The sequence below is a fragment of the Anabrus simplex genome, chromosome 9 (assembly GCF_040414725.1).
Source record: "Anabrus simplex isolate iqAnaSimp1 chromosome 9, ASM4041472v1, whole genome shotgun sequence".
NCBI classification, from domain to species: Eukaryota; Metazoa; Arthropoda; class Insecta; order Orthoptera; family Tettigoniidae; genus Anabrus; species Anabrus simplex.
In genome coordinates, this window is record NC_090273.1 from 38070987 (window position 1) to 38086060 (window position 15074).

General features: G+C 40.9%; 1 pseudogene; it reads left to right on the top strand.

Annotated features, from left to right (window-relative positions):
- Positions 1-15074, top strand: part of LOC137502151 (craniofacial development protein 2-like) — a 171633-nt pseudogene that overhangs the window by 100425 nt on the left and 56134 nt on the right.

The window sequence follows — 15074 nt, forward strand, 5'->3', positions numbered from 1 at the left end:
AGATAGGATCTCAATCGCTTGAGGTGTAAATATAAGCATGACTGTATTTTTATAAATTACTATGAAATGATTCAGTCCTACATATTACAGTATGCGGGAAAGCAATTACAAATAAGCTCTGAACATCGAGATACGTCATTATAACATGTAACATGCATCTTACTCTCGGTACAGCATGTGTTCAAAATGTGCAACCTCAAGTCTCACGGTCCTCTAGACTCTTGATGAACTCCTTGCTAAACAGCTTAGTAACATTCTATCTATTATCATTTAGACTTTTACGGCCGTTATAACTATTCATGATGTAATATTTTTGTGATTATTCCGTTTTATAAGGTATATAAGCACTCAACGCGTGCTGCGTAAGGCAGGAGAAAGCATAAACATAAAATGGAAACACAACGCTTCAGTGATTGCAACAAAGAACTTAACAGTTGTGTCCTAACATGTAAAAGGGACGCCATATTGGAAGGGGGAGGAAGTATTCGGAAAATAAGAAGGTAAGAACAGCAAGAAGGTCAAGGTGAAGAACACCAATGCTGTATAATCGTTCTAAGTGCTCCTTAGAGAATTAAATTCATAGAGATGTGTGATAATAATCTTTAACGAAATGAAATGTTTGCACTTCAAAGCCGGATTTTCCATTTTCGCTTTCGTTGGTGAGTTATGAACGAAAAACCGTCCGAAAACATGTGTTGGGAGGCAACGTACATAATATAGGTAGAGAACACAATTCAAGGCGCCATTTTAAGTCCATGGCGCAGGAAGCTATTTTCAGTCCCAGATACGAGGAGCCATATTCAATCAATCCATGATATGGGAGGCCTTAGATTCACCGCCATCTAACACCACGCTTTACGTCACGCACAGCTCAACATAGCCGACTCCGCTATAACCCAAAACTGTATCTTACTCTAGCCGTTGTCTACGAGATACTGACTTGTTCTAGAATAAAAATTACTCACGCTGTTTCCATTCATTCCGGGTCAAGAATGGAATGAATGAGCTCCATCTAGCGGCCAGGATAGGAATTGTGCCGGCTGCCGAAGGCTATCACACTCTTCCGGAGCAACGATTAATGACTTAGAGATGAAACGAAATGAGATTGGCGAGTGTTACTGGAATGAAATATGACAGGGAAAACCGGAGTATCCGGAGAAAAACCTGTCCCGCCTCCTCTTTTCCAGCACAAATTTCACATGGAGTGATCGAGATTTGAACCACGGGCCCCAGTGGTGATAGGCTGGAGAACTGCGGCCTGAGTCACGGAGGCTCCAGTGAGTGATCTAGAATAATTTAATTTCAACACGCATTTTCAGGATCCACTTCTTAAATACATTACGAGTACATACATTTTCCATTAACACTTTCAAGATTTGGACATTATTGTCCCTAAAGTATGTGTTCCGTTACTTTACGACGTACTGAACGTATAAGGCTATTAGACATTTATTTAATGGACGTTGTTGGCTATTTCCACACTTTAAAGGTTTTGTCTTAACTGTGTAAGCATCCTTGATGCTTTCTAACTTCAACGTTCGTGAGGAGAATGTAAAAAGCCGATCCTCAAGCTTTCAACGACACCTGTATGTCTTCGTTAACCAATCAAACAATAATTCTTATACTGTTATGTTATTTTATCTGAGTCTACAGAAAATCTGGAGTAAATGCTGAATGTTACGGGTAGAGTCTTGGGGATAGAGTACAAAATAAAAATAAGTAAGTCCAAAACAAAAGTAATGAGGTCCAGTCGAAGTCAGGTGATGCGGGAAATATTAGATTAGGAAATGAAGTCTTAAAGGAAGTAGATAAATATTGTTACTTGGGTAGTAAAGTAACTAACAACGGGAGAAATAAGGAGGACATAAAATGCAGACTAGCACAAGCATGAAAGGCCTTTCTCGACAAAAGAAATTTCCTCACTTCGAATATTGATGTAGGAATTAGAAAGATGTTCTTGAAGCCTTTTGTATGGAGCGTGGTATTGTATAGAAGTGAAACATGGACGATAACTAGCTCACAAAGAAAGAAAATAGAAGCTTTTGAAATGTGGAGTTACAGAAGAATGCTGAAGGTGAGATTGGTAGATCGAATCACGAATGAAGAGATTCTGAATCTAATTGGTGAGGGGAAAATTATTTGGCTGAATTTGACGAGAAGAAGAGATGGAATGACAGGACACATCTAAAGACACCCAGGACTTGTAAGTACATAAAAATTGAGACCTGTGTCCTTGGACACCATATCAGATTAGATTGTATGGTATTGCACACCCTTCTGTGCTCTTATATTCGACTTAAATTGTGCAGTGCGTAGTCACAACTTACCACGATTATTGTACCTGTACACCGTTAGGTGGCGGTGATGGTGATTGTGGTGATTATTGTTTCAAGAGGAAGTACAACTGGTAAAAATGGAACGGATGCAATACTTCAAACAATGAAGATATTGGTCAAAGAAAACAAGGGTCTCGAAGGGCGTGAAAAGGAAAAAATCCCTAGAATTCGCAACCTAAACCCTTCGGGGTCGAAAAGAACAAGGACGTCGGATAGGATAGATGAAAGTGAAGAGCCTGGCACAAGCAAGTGGAAACGTTGTCAGGACTCAGTTAAGGGACTCGAAGCCGCCAACCCAAGTTAAGAGCTCCGAGGCCAGTTTTAGTCGGCTCTTACGAGGGGGAAGGGGTACTGTGGATGTTATTCAGCCGCTCTCACCCACAGGGGGATACACCAATATGTGTTTAAAATTAGATGAAATTTACCCAATTCCGTGTCCCTGTTCACTGCTTTGTCAAGCATTTCATCATTGCGGGGTACGTTTATTGTATTAAACTGTACACGAAAATAATTTTGTTGGTGTTATAATGAAATTTTGTTATATGCTATGGCTAGTAGTAATAACTATCGGCCCCGTAGTGTAGGGGAAGCATGCCTGCCTTCTACCCGGAGGCCCCGAGTTCGATTCCCGTCCAGGTTAGGGATTTTTACCTGGACCTGAGGGCTGGTTCGATGTCCACTCAGCCTATGTGATTAGGTTTGAGGAGCTGTATGACGGTGAGATAGCGGCCCCGGTCAAGAAAGCCAATAATAACGGTTGAGAGGATTCGTCGTGCTGACCGCATGACACCTCGTAATCTGCAGGCCTTCGGGCTGAGCAGCGGTCGCTTGGCAGGACAAGGCACTTCAAGGGTTGTAGTGCCACGGGGTTTGGATTTTTTTAAGTATTAATAACTATGTACTGTTTCTTGATTTCCTTTTCTTCCCTATCATTCACAAAGAACTTCTTTGTAGGCCTTGAATGTATTTTTGGTGGGGTAACATGTGCAGTTTATTTGTCAATAACACTCCACCGGTGTCTTCAGCTGCTAAAAGGACTAAATGGCTCGTAGTTTATATCACCCGCATTATGTCTTGGATTTTGTTTCTCTCTAACAAGTGTGTTTATGCTGCTTCCATTATTCACCTACCCAAATACATTTGTAATCGATTGTTAAGACCAATTTATCAATACACTACAGCAATAGAATTAATACTCTGTAAATGTAGTAATTTAATCTCGACCGATCTTGCCCCAAACAATGCTTCCATAAACCTAGATAGGGGAATGGAAGGCACTTAACTAAAATTTACGAAAGGTGGTAAAGTTTTTCCTTGCAACGTGTGAGGACATACATTACCCTTATCTGCGCCGCGCTGCGGATGAACGGGCTCAGAGCGAGATATATTGGGTTCAGTGTAGCGCGTTGGGGTATTGAGTGATACAAGAATCCAAATCCTCGCTTCAATAATACAACTGACAGCAGGAAAATAATGAAAACGGAATCTCATCAATGGGAAAATTGAATTTGTTCGTTTTAAAGAAACGAATTTTCAAGTGGTGATATCCTTTATAAGGCAATATTGGTAGAGATGTCTCATTATATTTTATTACGGTTGTTTATAGTCACTCTAACTCCAAGGTTTTATCGCGACTCTTACATATGATTACAGAGTAATAGCAATAGTAATATTGTAATTATAAGGAAAATACAAGTAAAATATAAATAAGGATAATGTAATTAGATTTGGGAGTGTGAGCCAGTGTTCTTCAGGAAGTTGACGACTTGATGACTCAGTGTTCTTTATTTTGTCTCAAAAGATTAATTTATCGTTTAAATTTTAGCAGAATTTATGCAGAAATGTGGTAGCATGACCTTGCATAAATAATATGTGAATAATAATATAATTATTATAATAATAACAAGACGAAGAAGAATAGGTTGACGGACAGGTTCGATTGTCGAACAAAAATGTATATAGCAGGATAGAACCAATAACAACAGCAATTAAAAAGAGAAGCCTGTTCGAGGATGAGCTCAACGGAACCTATAGACAACGTAAGAAAGCCGAGACGGCGAACGTCGTGAGCCGTATCCCATACCGGACGTAGATACGCTCATCAACACTCGATAATATGTCATCTAATCGATGGAGATTATAAATAGTGTGATTTTACAACCTAAACCCGGCGCATTCACATAACTGCAACAGCCACACGACGTGTTCTAAAAAACAAGTGACTGTGCGGTTTAGGTCACGCAGCTATCAGATTGTATTTGGGAGATAATGGGTTCGAATCCCACTGTCGGCAGCCCTGAAGATGGTTTCTCATCGTTTACCATTCGCACACCAGGCAAATGCGGGGGCTCTAACTAATTTAAGGCTGCGGTTGCTTCCTTCCCACACCTAGCCCTTTCTTATCCCATCGCTGCCATAAAGCCTCTACCAGTGTCGGTGAAACGTAAAACAAATACTAAAAGAAAACATGTTCTGAACCCAAAAGAACTGGGTCGAAGCTTTTAAACAGCCCCCACACATTTTTCTCCTTTAATTATTCCAATAGCCTAAGCATTGTCTATAATTTTGTAATTCACAGTCTATAAAACTTCAGACATGGAGTAATAATAATAATAATAATAATAATAATAATAATAATAATAATAATAATAATAATAATAATAATAATAATAATAATAATAATAGGGTAATTCCGGGAGAGTTGCCGCACTTTTTATGTCTTTTGTTATATCTCGGTATATTTACTTTAAAAATTGTTGCAAATTCATCGAGCATAATTTGAAAACATGTACATTTGATCAGGGATGAACAAAATATTGGCAATTGAAAGTAAATGGGAGAAAGGAGTGAACAAAGGAATTGTTGCATCTGCGGCGTCTCTCCCTGGATCCCGACTTTGCTCCGGAGAGATGCCGCGAGTAAAATAATTAATGACAAAATCAAATTTAAGCCAATTTCTTCAACTTTAATATAACCGAACACTAGAACGTACTACAAGACAATTATATCCACATAATATAATCATTCAATGGAAAAAATCTATCTGATAATTTACAACATTAAAATCATATTTTAATTTCGATTTACTATAAATGTGCATGTGCAATGGATTCTTCACTCTGTTATGTAAAACCCCACGGCACTTAACACCCTTGAAATGGCTCTGGCCTGCACAGCGACCGCTGCTCAGCCCGAAGGCCAACTATCAGGGAGAGACGCCGCACCCTCCTGTTTTCATACCTCAAGGCTATTATGGCCCAAAATTAGCTTACTCTCAACTACAGTTATGTTTCTGACGTCTACTGTACTAAAAACGTCTGATTTAAGCATCTGAAGCCAACTTAATATACAATAAATTAACACACGCAAAAACTTTGTCAGGAGGAAACATGTACTCGCCTCATGATATCGGCTATAATTGGCGTAATATACGAGCAAATTTCGTCACACTCGTAGACAGTAGTTCTTCCTTAGAAACTGAAAAACCACACATATTGCCATCTAGCTGTAACGATGGGAACCTTTAGCTACAGTGTATGCGGCATCTCTACCGGGGCGGCATCTCTACCCGGGCGGCATCTGTCCCGGATTTACCTTAATAATAACCACCATCATCATCATCATCATTTCCATGTCACTGTAGCCATATTCGTCACTCCACTGCAGTTCGCTTCATGGTAATATATGACGGCCACCTCAATTCTCTTACCGTGTTTCTGAAGTGGGAGAGCCTTGGTTTCTTCCCAGAATTTTGCCTTCATAGAGAAATTTGTCATTCCTCAGAATATGACCCATTCTAATGCTTATGTATGAAAGCCGTTTCTGGCTCTCCTTCATTTACATCATAATTGCCTATTGCTCTTTCTCTCCACACAGTTTGTATTGTAAACTGCCTCTAAAACCACATTTCAAGTCTTGCGTTTTGTTGTTTTCTGAAGGTGCAAGTATCACTTTCGTAAGTCATCACACTCCAAACAAATGTCTTGATGAACTCCTTTCTCTTCTCCAAACTGGTATGTGAATTTACGAGCAGATTTCTTTTCTTCTAAAACATGTTTCACCATCGCTATACTCCTTTTCACTTAAGTGACGTTCTATTTTCAGCATAATGACACTTCTCAGATAGCAGAATTTCTTCACACTTAACAAAAAATCCACAACCTTTTTCCAGTTATTCAACCAGGTCAGGAATAGAATGAATGAAGCTCCCCATCTAGCGGCGAGGATAGGAAATTTGCCGGCTGCCGAAGCCTGTCGCACTCCTCTGGAGCAATGATAAATGACTGACAGATGAAATGTTAATCGAGAGTGTTGCTGGAATGAAAGATGACAGGGAAAAGCCGGAGTATCCGGAGAAATATCTGTCCCGTCTCCGCTTTGTCCAGCACTAATCTCGCATGGAGTGACCGGATTTGAACCACGGTATGGAGCGGTGAGAGACCGGCGCGCTGCCGCCTGAGCTATGGAGGCTCCCCCTTCACATGTACTGATTAAATTTGGCCCAGTTATATATTTGCCTCAGTTTTATTTTTCTGTTTTGTGACCATCATGCCCTTTCCCTTCTTTACGTTCATTTTCAGTTTGAGTTTCTCAAATTCTGGTTACTATGCGGGAAATTATATTCATTTTATTTTCGCAGACTGCTAGTACAGCAATAGCATTAGCAACGCGAGTACAGTAAATTTCCTCACCGTTAATTTTGAATTCATATTTTCTTGCTTTCATTATCGTGACTGCATCCTCTGTGAACAAATTTAACAGGTAGAGAAATATGGAAGAAACGTGTCTCACCCACTACTCTTATTACTACTTATCTTCTAGTTCCATTCAGTTATATTACAGTGCTTTAAAATTTGTACGACTTGAAAATCAGACTTCTGTATTTCCAATCAAGACCACGACGGCATGAATTTCAATCAATCAATCAACCACCATTGATATATATTCACAATACAATACAATAGATTTATTTTGTCTGGCAAGATTAAGGCCTTTAGGCCCTCTCTTCCATCTAATCAGAAAATACAGTTTCTACATGTGCAAAATTGAAATAAATACACTTACATTGAAACATCTTGCAACTACTAAATAATACAATATTATGATAAGAAATAAAAAATAAAAATAGGAAAAATAGGAGAATGATGATGATGATGGTGGTGATGATGATGAAGATGATTATTTACACAGTTATGACATGATTAGCTAATTTCTATTATCCTTGGTAATAACAGTGCGATTATATAAAGTCTATAGTTTGAGGAAGGCTATATCTACAATATTTCCATAGCATTACTTAGTAGTGAGCGGTGACAAAGTTGCCTAAAACTAGCAGGCGAGGTTCCTCTGACAGAGAAGGTAGTGCATTCCATTGTCGAGCCGAAGAAATAACATATGAGTTTGTGTATCGTGTGGTGCGGTGAGGTGGAAGAGATAAGTGTGTATCAGATTTTGAGCGTGTTCCAAAACTGTGACTGGATGAGAGGTGGTGAAATTGACTGTACAAGTAGGGAGATGATCATGAGGAGAGTATTCGACGAAGAAGGTATAAAGCATGAAGATTACTGCGCTGTTTGAGTTTTAGCCAGCCGAGTTCATCGTGGGCAGGTGTAACATGGTCATAGTAACGTAGGTCACACATATAGCGAACACAGGCGTTTTGCGCACGTTGTAGTTTGTCGTTAAGAGTAGCAGTCAGGTCGTTGTACACGGCGCCACAGTAGTCGAAATGAGGTAATACCCGAGTGCAAATGAGGCGTTCTATTAATACTCGAGAAAATATGTTGCGGAATCTTCTAAGTGACTTAAGTGTCGCAAATACTTTCCTGGAGATGCTGGTAACCTGCTGCTTCCAAGAAAGATGTTCGTCTATCATAACGCCGAGATCTTTGACAGATTCACTGAAATCAATGGGTGAATTTTGTAGGTAGAGTTTTGGTAAAGTGAATTTGCTTATAGGTTTTGAACAAAGCCGAGGATGTGAAATTATTATAGCTTGGGACTTTACGTTATGTAATCTAAGTCCATGCATGTCAGTCCAGTTACAGATTTCGTGTAAGTCTCTATTGAAATTTTTAATATCATCGGTTAGTCTTTCCGGTTCACAGTGCAAGTATAGTTGTATATCGTCAGCGTACATGTGGTGTCTGCAGCTGTTTACCAACGACGTAATATCATTGATATACACAGAAAATAGAAGAAAATAGACAGGCAGGTCTGTCACGAGGTGAAAGATTCCCTATAAGTTGTTTACCTAATCTTTTCCTAAATATTTTCAAAGAATTTGGACATTCATCGAACATCTCCCTTCGTAAATGATTCCATTCCCTACCTCTTTTCCATATGAACGAATATTTCCCTCAATTTTACTTTCATATTGTCTTTCCTACTTGTTAAGACACCAATCAGACTTATTCGTTTACTAATGTCATTCAACGAAATCTCTCCGCTGACAGCTCGGAACATACCTTTTAGTGGAGCAGCTCGTCTCCTCTCTCCCAGGTCTTCCCAGCCCAAACTTTTCAACATTTTGGAAACACTACTTTCTGGTCGGAAATCACCCACAAAAAGTAGAGCTGTTCTTCGTTTAATTTGTTTTCAGTTCTCGAATCAAGTAATACTGGTAAGGAGGATCCCATGTTGTAATATAACGATGAACGAAAAGGCACTGCACTCCTGGTATATCTGGTATTTGCATGGCCTTCTTGATGCCCGAAACAGAAACGAATACTCTTGCATGTCCTATGTTACATTTGTTGCAGCCGCTGTAATTGGCCATTGTTGTAGTCGATGATACATGTTCCTTGATAATGTCCCCCAACAAGTTGCCCGGAGTCCACGGTGACGACTTGACTGGTGCAGGTGAGGTCGGGGAACCATGGCAAATCAAGCGATCTGGAAAATGTTCATTCAAACTCTCAAGCACGGACAAGATTAAATGTGTTAGTGCAGTATCAAATGGCAGCCACACATCAATCATTAGTTCTTCTTCTTCTTCTTCTTGCGTTACGGCCTCTGTAGGACCACGGACAGCTCCTTCATGGATTGCATTTTCTTCTTCTCCTCCCAGAACCTCTTCATCCTTTCTCTTCTTCTCTCCCGCTCTTCTTCCGAGATATTCAGTATCCACTTCTCTTGTCTACTCCACTGGTGACTCTCAATCATTTTCCTGTATCCATCCCTATCATTGATCTCTGGCATATTAGTCGGTATGTACTTGCTTCTCCAATTTTCCTTTTCTTCCACCTTGATCCCCAATTCCGACCAATCTGTCCGGAGTTCAACTACCCACTTGGCTCCTGTCTTTCCTCGTGTCCTCGCTGTTGTTTCCCATACTCTTTTCGTCATTCTATCCACATTCATCTTGATTACATGTCCCGCAAACTTTGCTCTTTTCAGTCTGATTTCTTCTGAGATTGTCCTCATGTTCCGGTATAGTTCTGCCCTGGGTCTCCTCATCCATCTCTCACCTCCTCTCTTAGGGCCTAGTATTTTCCTCAATATTTTTCTCACCTCTTTCTCTAGTTGTTCTGCACCATTTCTTCCTAGTGCTATTGTCTCAGCAGCATATAATACAGCATTTCTCACCGTTGCCTTGTAATGTCTGATCTTTGCGTCTGTAGATATATTCTTTTTATTGTATATATCTCTGGTCATACAGAAGGCTGATCGCATCTTCCTTATCCTCTCCGTTATTCCCTCATTGCTCCTATTCCTTCCTGTTATAAATTCTCCTAGGTACTTGAATTTGTCCACCTTTTGCACGGTGCCTTCCGGTGTTGTCCAATCCTCAGTGGTATTCAATGTCTTTGTCTCGTTGTGGGCGATCCTCAGTCCTACCCTACCGGCTATATTGCTTAAGTTGTTGAGTTGTGTCTTTGCATCTTCTTCTGTCTCACTTACTATAGCTATGTCGTCCGCAAAGGCTAGACAATCTACTTGGGCCCTATTGTCCTTTTTGTCCCAAACATGCGTCTTTGGTATTCCCATTGTCTCATTCATTATTCTCCATTGCCTGATGACTTCATCCAGAGCTATGTTGAACAACATTGGTGATAATCCATATCCATGTTTGACACCAGTGTTGATATCAAATTCTTCAGAGAGTACTCCTCTGAATCTCACCCTTGCCTTTGTGTCTGATAGAATTTCCATTATGAGTTCATGTGTAGTGCCATCTAATCCTCTGTTCTTCAGAATTCTTCCAAGGGTTTGTCTGTCGATGGAGTCATATGCCTTAGTGAAATCTACAAAGGTTACCACCGTTGTTTTGTTCTTTAAGGCCCTATGTTCTATCAGTTGTTTCAGTATAAATATCTGTTCCATGCATCCTCTTCCCTTCCTAAATCCTGCTTGGTAGTCTCCAATTGTACTTTCTAACTGTTCTTCCAGTCTATTGAGCAGGACTTTCGACAACACCTTATAGCCAATCTCTAGTAGCGAAATTCCTCTATAGTTGTTTGCACCCCTCTTGTCTCCCTTCTTATGTATTGGTATTATGATCGCATTCTTCCATCCTTCTGGTAACTTCTTTGTTGCAGCCGTCTGTAATTGGCCATTGTTGTAGTCGATGATACATGTTCCTTGATAATGTCCCCCAACGAGTTGCCCGGAGTCCACGGTGACGACTTTACTGGTGCAGAAGAGGTCGGGGAACCATGGCAAATCAAGCGAAAATGGAAAATGTTCATTCAAACTCTCAAGCACGGACAAGATAAAATGTGTTAGTGCAGTATCATATGGCAGCCACACATCAATCATTAGTTATTCTACTCTCAGTTGCGGTGTTAAACTCGTCCCCAACGTTCTACAATAAGTTCCAACATTAACCAGCCTAATGAAGGACCAAACAGGGTAGCACCTCCATTAACATTATAACTTCTGATGGATTATATTCCAGTTCAATCGTAAAATGAGGAGATTTTTCTGCCCCAACACAATATGTCTGTTACGTAAACTACGAATAGAACATCTAAGCGGATGTCCTTCTGCGGGAAGGCATCCAACAATTTTCAGCGTCTGATAGTTAATTTGTGAATATTGAGCGAAAAGGCTTTAGACGTGATCCTCCACAGTTCTTCGGTGTATCTCAAGCGCTGTTGTTCGTTTCCTCCGTAACTTAACGGGGGAACGCTCAATGCAGGTGCTTATCACTTCACATGTTTGCAAGCGCGATGCGATGAGGCCGTTCTTATAATGAGCCAAGAAGAAACGCACGTTTCTTCCAGTACCGAAGTGATGCTTTCCGCGGAGGAGTCTTCTTAAATCGCTCCAGAAACGCATTTCATAATTTGAACCATTTTCTGACCTGTGTGCAGCCTTTCATATACCCATACACCTCCTACTCTTCCAGCGAGTAACTGCTTGTATGTCCGGCTCCATGGCTAAATGGTTAGCGTGCTGGCCTTTGGTCACAGGGGTCCCGGGTTCGATTCCAGGCAGAGTAGGAAATCTCAACCATCAAATGCCGGGATTGTACGTGATTGAAGGCCATGGCCGCTTTCTTTCCTCTTCTGTGTCTATCCCATCCAATCCTTTCATCCCCCATAAGATCCCTATTCCGCATAGCAAGAGAGCCCGCCTGAGTGAGGTACTGGTTATCCTACCCAGTTTTATACCCTACTCAAATCTCTCACGCTACAGGACACTGCCCTTGAGGCGGTAGAGGTCGTATCCCTCCATGAGTTCGTGGAGAAAATCCAACCCTGAATGTTAAAGGGATAGACTAAATAAATGAAAAATGGTACGTTGACTTCTAGCCTGTGCATTAAGAGGCCATAGTAATGTGGCCCTTAAAACTAAAATTACTGTGTACTGTGTACTAAATTTCCTGTCACCTTGTATGTTACATCGACGTATATTGATGTTCATAACTTGTTTGTAATATCAGTACTGTTCGTTTTGCCGCATAATGCACAGTTGTACCATCGTCTGAAAAGTGCTACGACGCGTAATAGACAATCTTTATAACTGACATTATTAATCATAGGCTATTATTATTTCAGAGTTCGGTCTGAAAGCCTCTGTGGAATTTACTCAGCTCCACCACAATCCTCTATTTGCAACACTCTCTGTGGCCTCGATTAGTTCTATACTTCTTACGTTTAAATAATTACATACTGAGTCTAACCATCGTCGTCTTGATCTCTCTCTACTTTCCTTACCTCCACGACCGAGCTCATTATTCTCTTATAATCCTCCATTCGTCTCACATGAACCCACCAGCGAAAATGGTTTATGCGTACAGCTTCATCAGTCTGACTTAGCCTTTATCTCCTCGTTTCGAGTCACCTACTATCATTGTTCTCAACCGATTGCACCAGCGATCATTCCCGCTACGTTAATGCCTGTTACTTCTAACCTATGCATAAGATATTCTGAGTCCACCCATATTTCACTCCCGTTCAGAAATGTTAGTCTGAAAACAATTCGATGTAAGTAATACTAATGATTCAACCGAATTTGAGCAAATAATTTAAGTTGCATTAATTTCATTCAGTGAAATTATTACTATATTTTAGTTCCTAAGATCCATGATGTATTGCCTTCATTTCGGCTGTTTCGTCCCTTCTCCCTGTTCTCCCACATCTCTTACGTTCATATAGCTTATGATATTCCCTAACAAGCAAATAATTCTGCGTATGGACCGAGGCCTGGAGAGAGGTTTACGCAGCCTCGTAGAAAAAACTTATGAACTGCCTGATTTGAGAAGCAGAAAGGCAGAAGTACGGCAAAGAATGTCATCTCCCTGACCACGTGCATTCCAATGTCTACTGGACTTCTAGCTTCTAGTAGCCGTCATGGTAGGTCAAGGGCCTTAATCAGCTGTAGGGTAACGTATCTGTTTTTCTTTTGTAGATATAAGTTAATTCCTAATTGTGGCTATATTTTCTTAAGTGTGTAGAAAGTTCATTATTATGGATACTTCTGTATTGTTTTCCAAATTTTACTTATGCCAATATATTCCTTAGTATTCTTCTTACAGTCGTTTCTAGTTGACTCAACGAATTATGATTATTATTATTATTATTATTATTATTATTATTATTATTATTATTATTATTACCCTAAAATTTTGTTTGTTACAGGAACTGAATATTAAATGTAACAAATATTTTACCTATTAATATCTTCTTCTTAATTTTTATCTGCTTACCTTCCAGGGACGGGTTCTTCCCTCGGACTCAGCGAGGGATCCCACCTCTACCGCCTCAAGGGCAGTATTTTGGAGCTTCAGACTCTGAGTCGGTAAATACAACCGTGGAGGATGACAAGTATCTCGCCCAGGTGGCCTCACCTGCTATGCTGAACAGGGGCCTTGCGGGGGGGGGGGGTATTGGATAGACAAGGAAGCGAGAAGGAAGCGGCCGTGGCCTTAATTAGAAACCATCCCGGCATTTGCCTGGATGAGAAGTGGGAAACCGCGGATAACAACCTGCAGGATGGCTGAGGTGGGAATTGAACCCACATCTACTCAGCAGACCTCCCCGAGGCTGAGTGGACTCCGTTCCAGCCCTCATACCACTTTTCAAATTTCGTGTCAGAGCCGGCAATCGATCCCGGGCCTCCGGGGGTGGCAGATAATCACACCAACCACTACACCACAGAGGCGGCTACATATTATATACAGTTTTCTTCTTTTTTTGCTAGTGGATTTACGTCGCACCGACACAGATAGGTCTTACGGCGACGATGGGATAGGAGAAGCCTTAAAGTTGGAAGGAAGCGACCGTGGCCCTAATTAAGGTACAGCCCCAGCATTTTCCTTGCGTGAAAATGGGAAACCACGGAAAACCATCTTCAGGGCTGCCGACAGTGGGATTCGTACCCACTATCTCCCTGATGCAAGCTCACAGCCGCGCGCCCCTAACCACATGGCCAACTCACCCGGTATTATGATACGCATACGTTTTATTTTAATTATGATATTTCTTTATTACACGTGCTAACTTTTTGCAGAGTCAGTGGGAGACCTCTGCGTTAGAACCCTTAAAACCAAATCATCTCCTTATTCTAAGCTCTACAGTATAACGAAAATATTTCTACAGGAGGAAATGGGCTTTGGCTGCCATCTGGTAGACAGCATGTATACTTGTATAGCACCTATTGCCTGAGGTGGCGCTGCCCTGTACTAACGTGCCCTGTACCAAGTATACTGTCGAACCGGGTGGCGGAATCGTGTACTTAGTGTTGATGATAACTCGTTACCGGTAATTCAAGCACTCAGCTTCCTTCATTCACAAGTTTCTGTAAACAAGTAAATAACAAAGAATCTTTACAAGAATTATATATTTTTTGTCTGATTAACAGCTCGAATTCATGTCAGCAAATATCTTCCTTCATACAAAGCAAATGTAGAGTCACATCCTTCTTCTTCTCCTTCTTCGTATCTCGGATTACTTCCGGACCACCAGTAGTCAGAAAAGATTTCAGTACTCTCGGCCATCGCACAGAATAGGCTTCCACTCGGCAGTGGCTAGTTTTACTAGGCCTGCAGCCCTGCATTCGGCGGGTGGTGGGGCTAGTCTCCACTATAGGCTGTCCTGAGAATGGTTTTCCATTCTCCTGTATTACGTCAAATGCCGGGACAGATCCTTTTATAGGCCACGGCCTTGCTACTGACTCTATTTCTCCGCAACTCAAATCACCGCTTCACATGTGTCTGCCCTCAGAGAGGGCGGAACCCTCTAGGAAGACCACCCTACCTCTTCGGGGTATGAAATAAAAACTTCTAGTTGT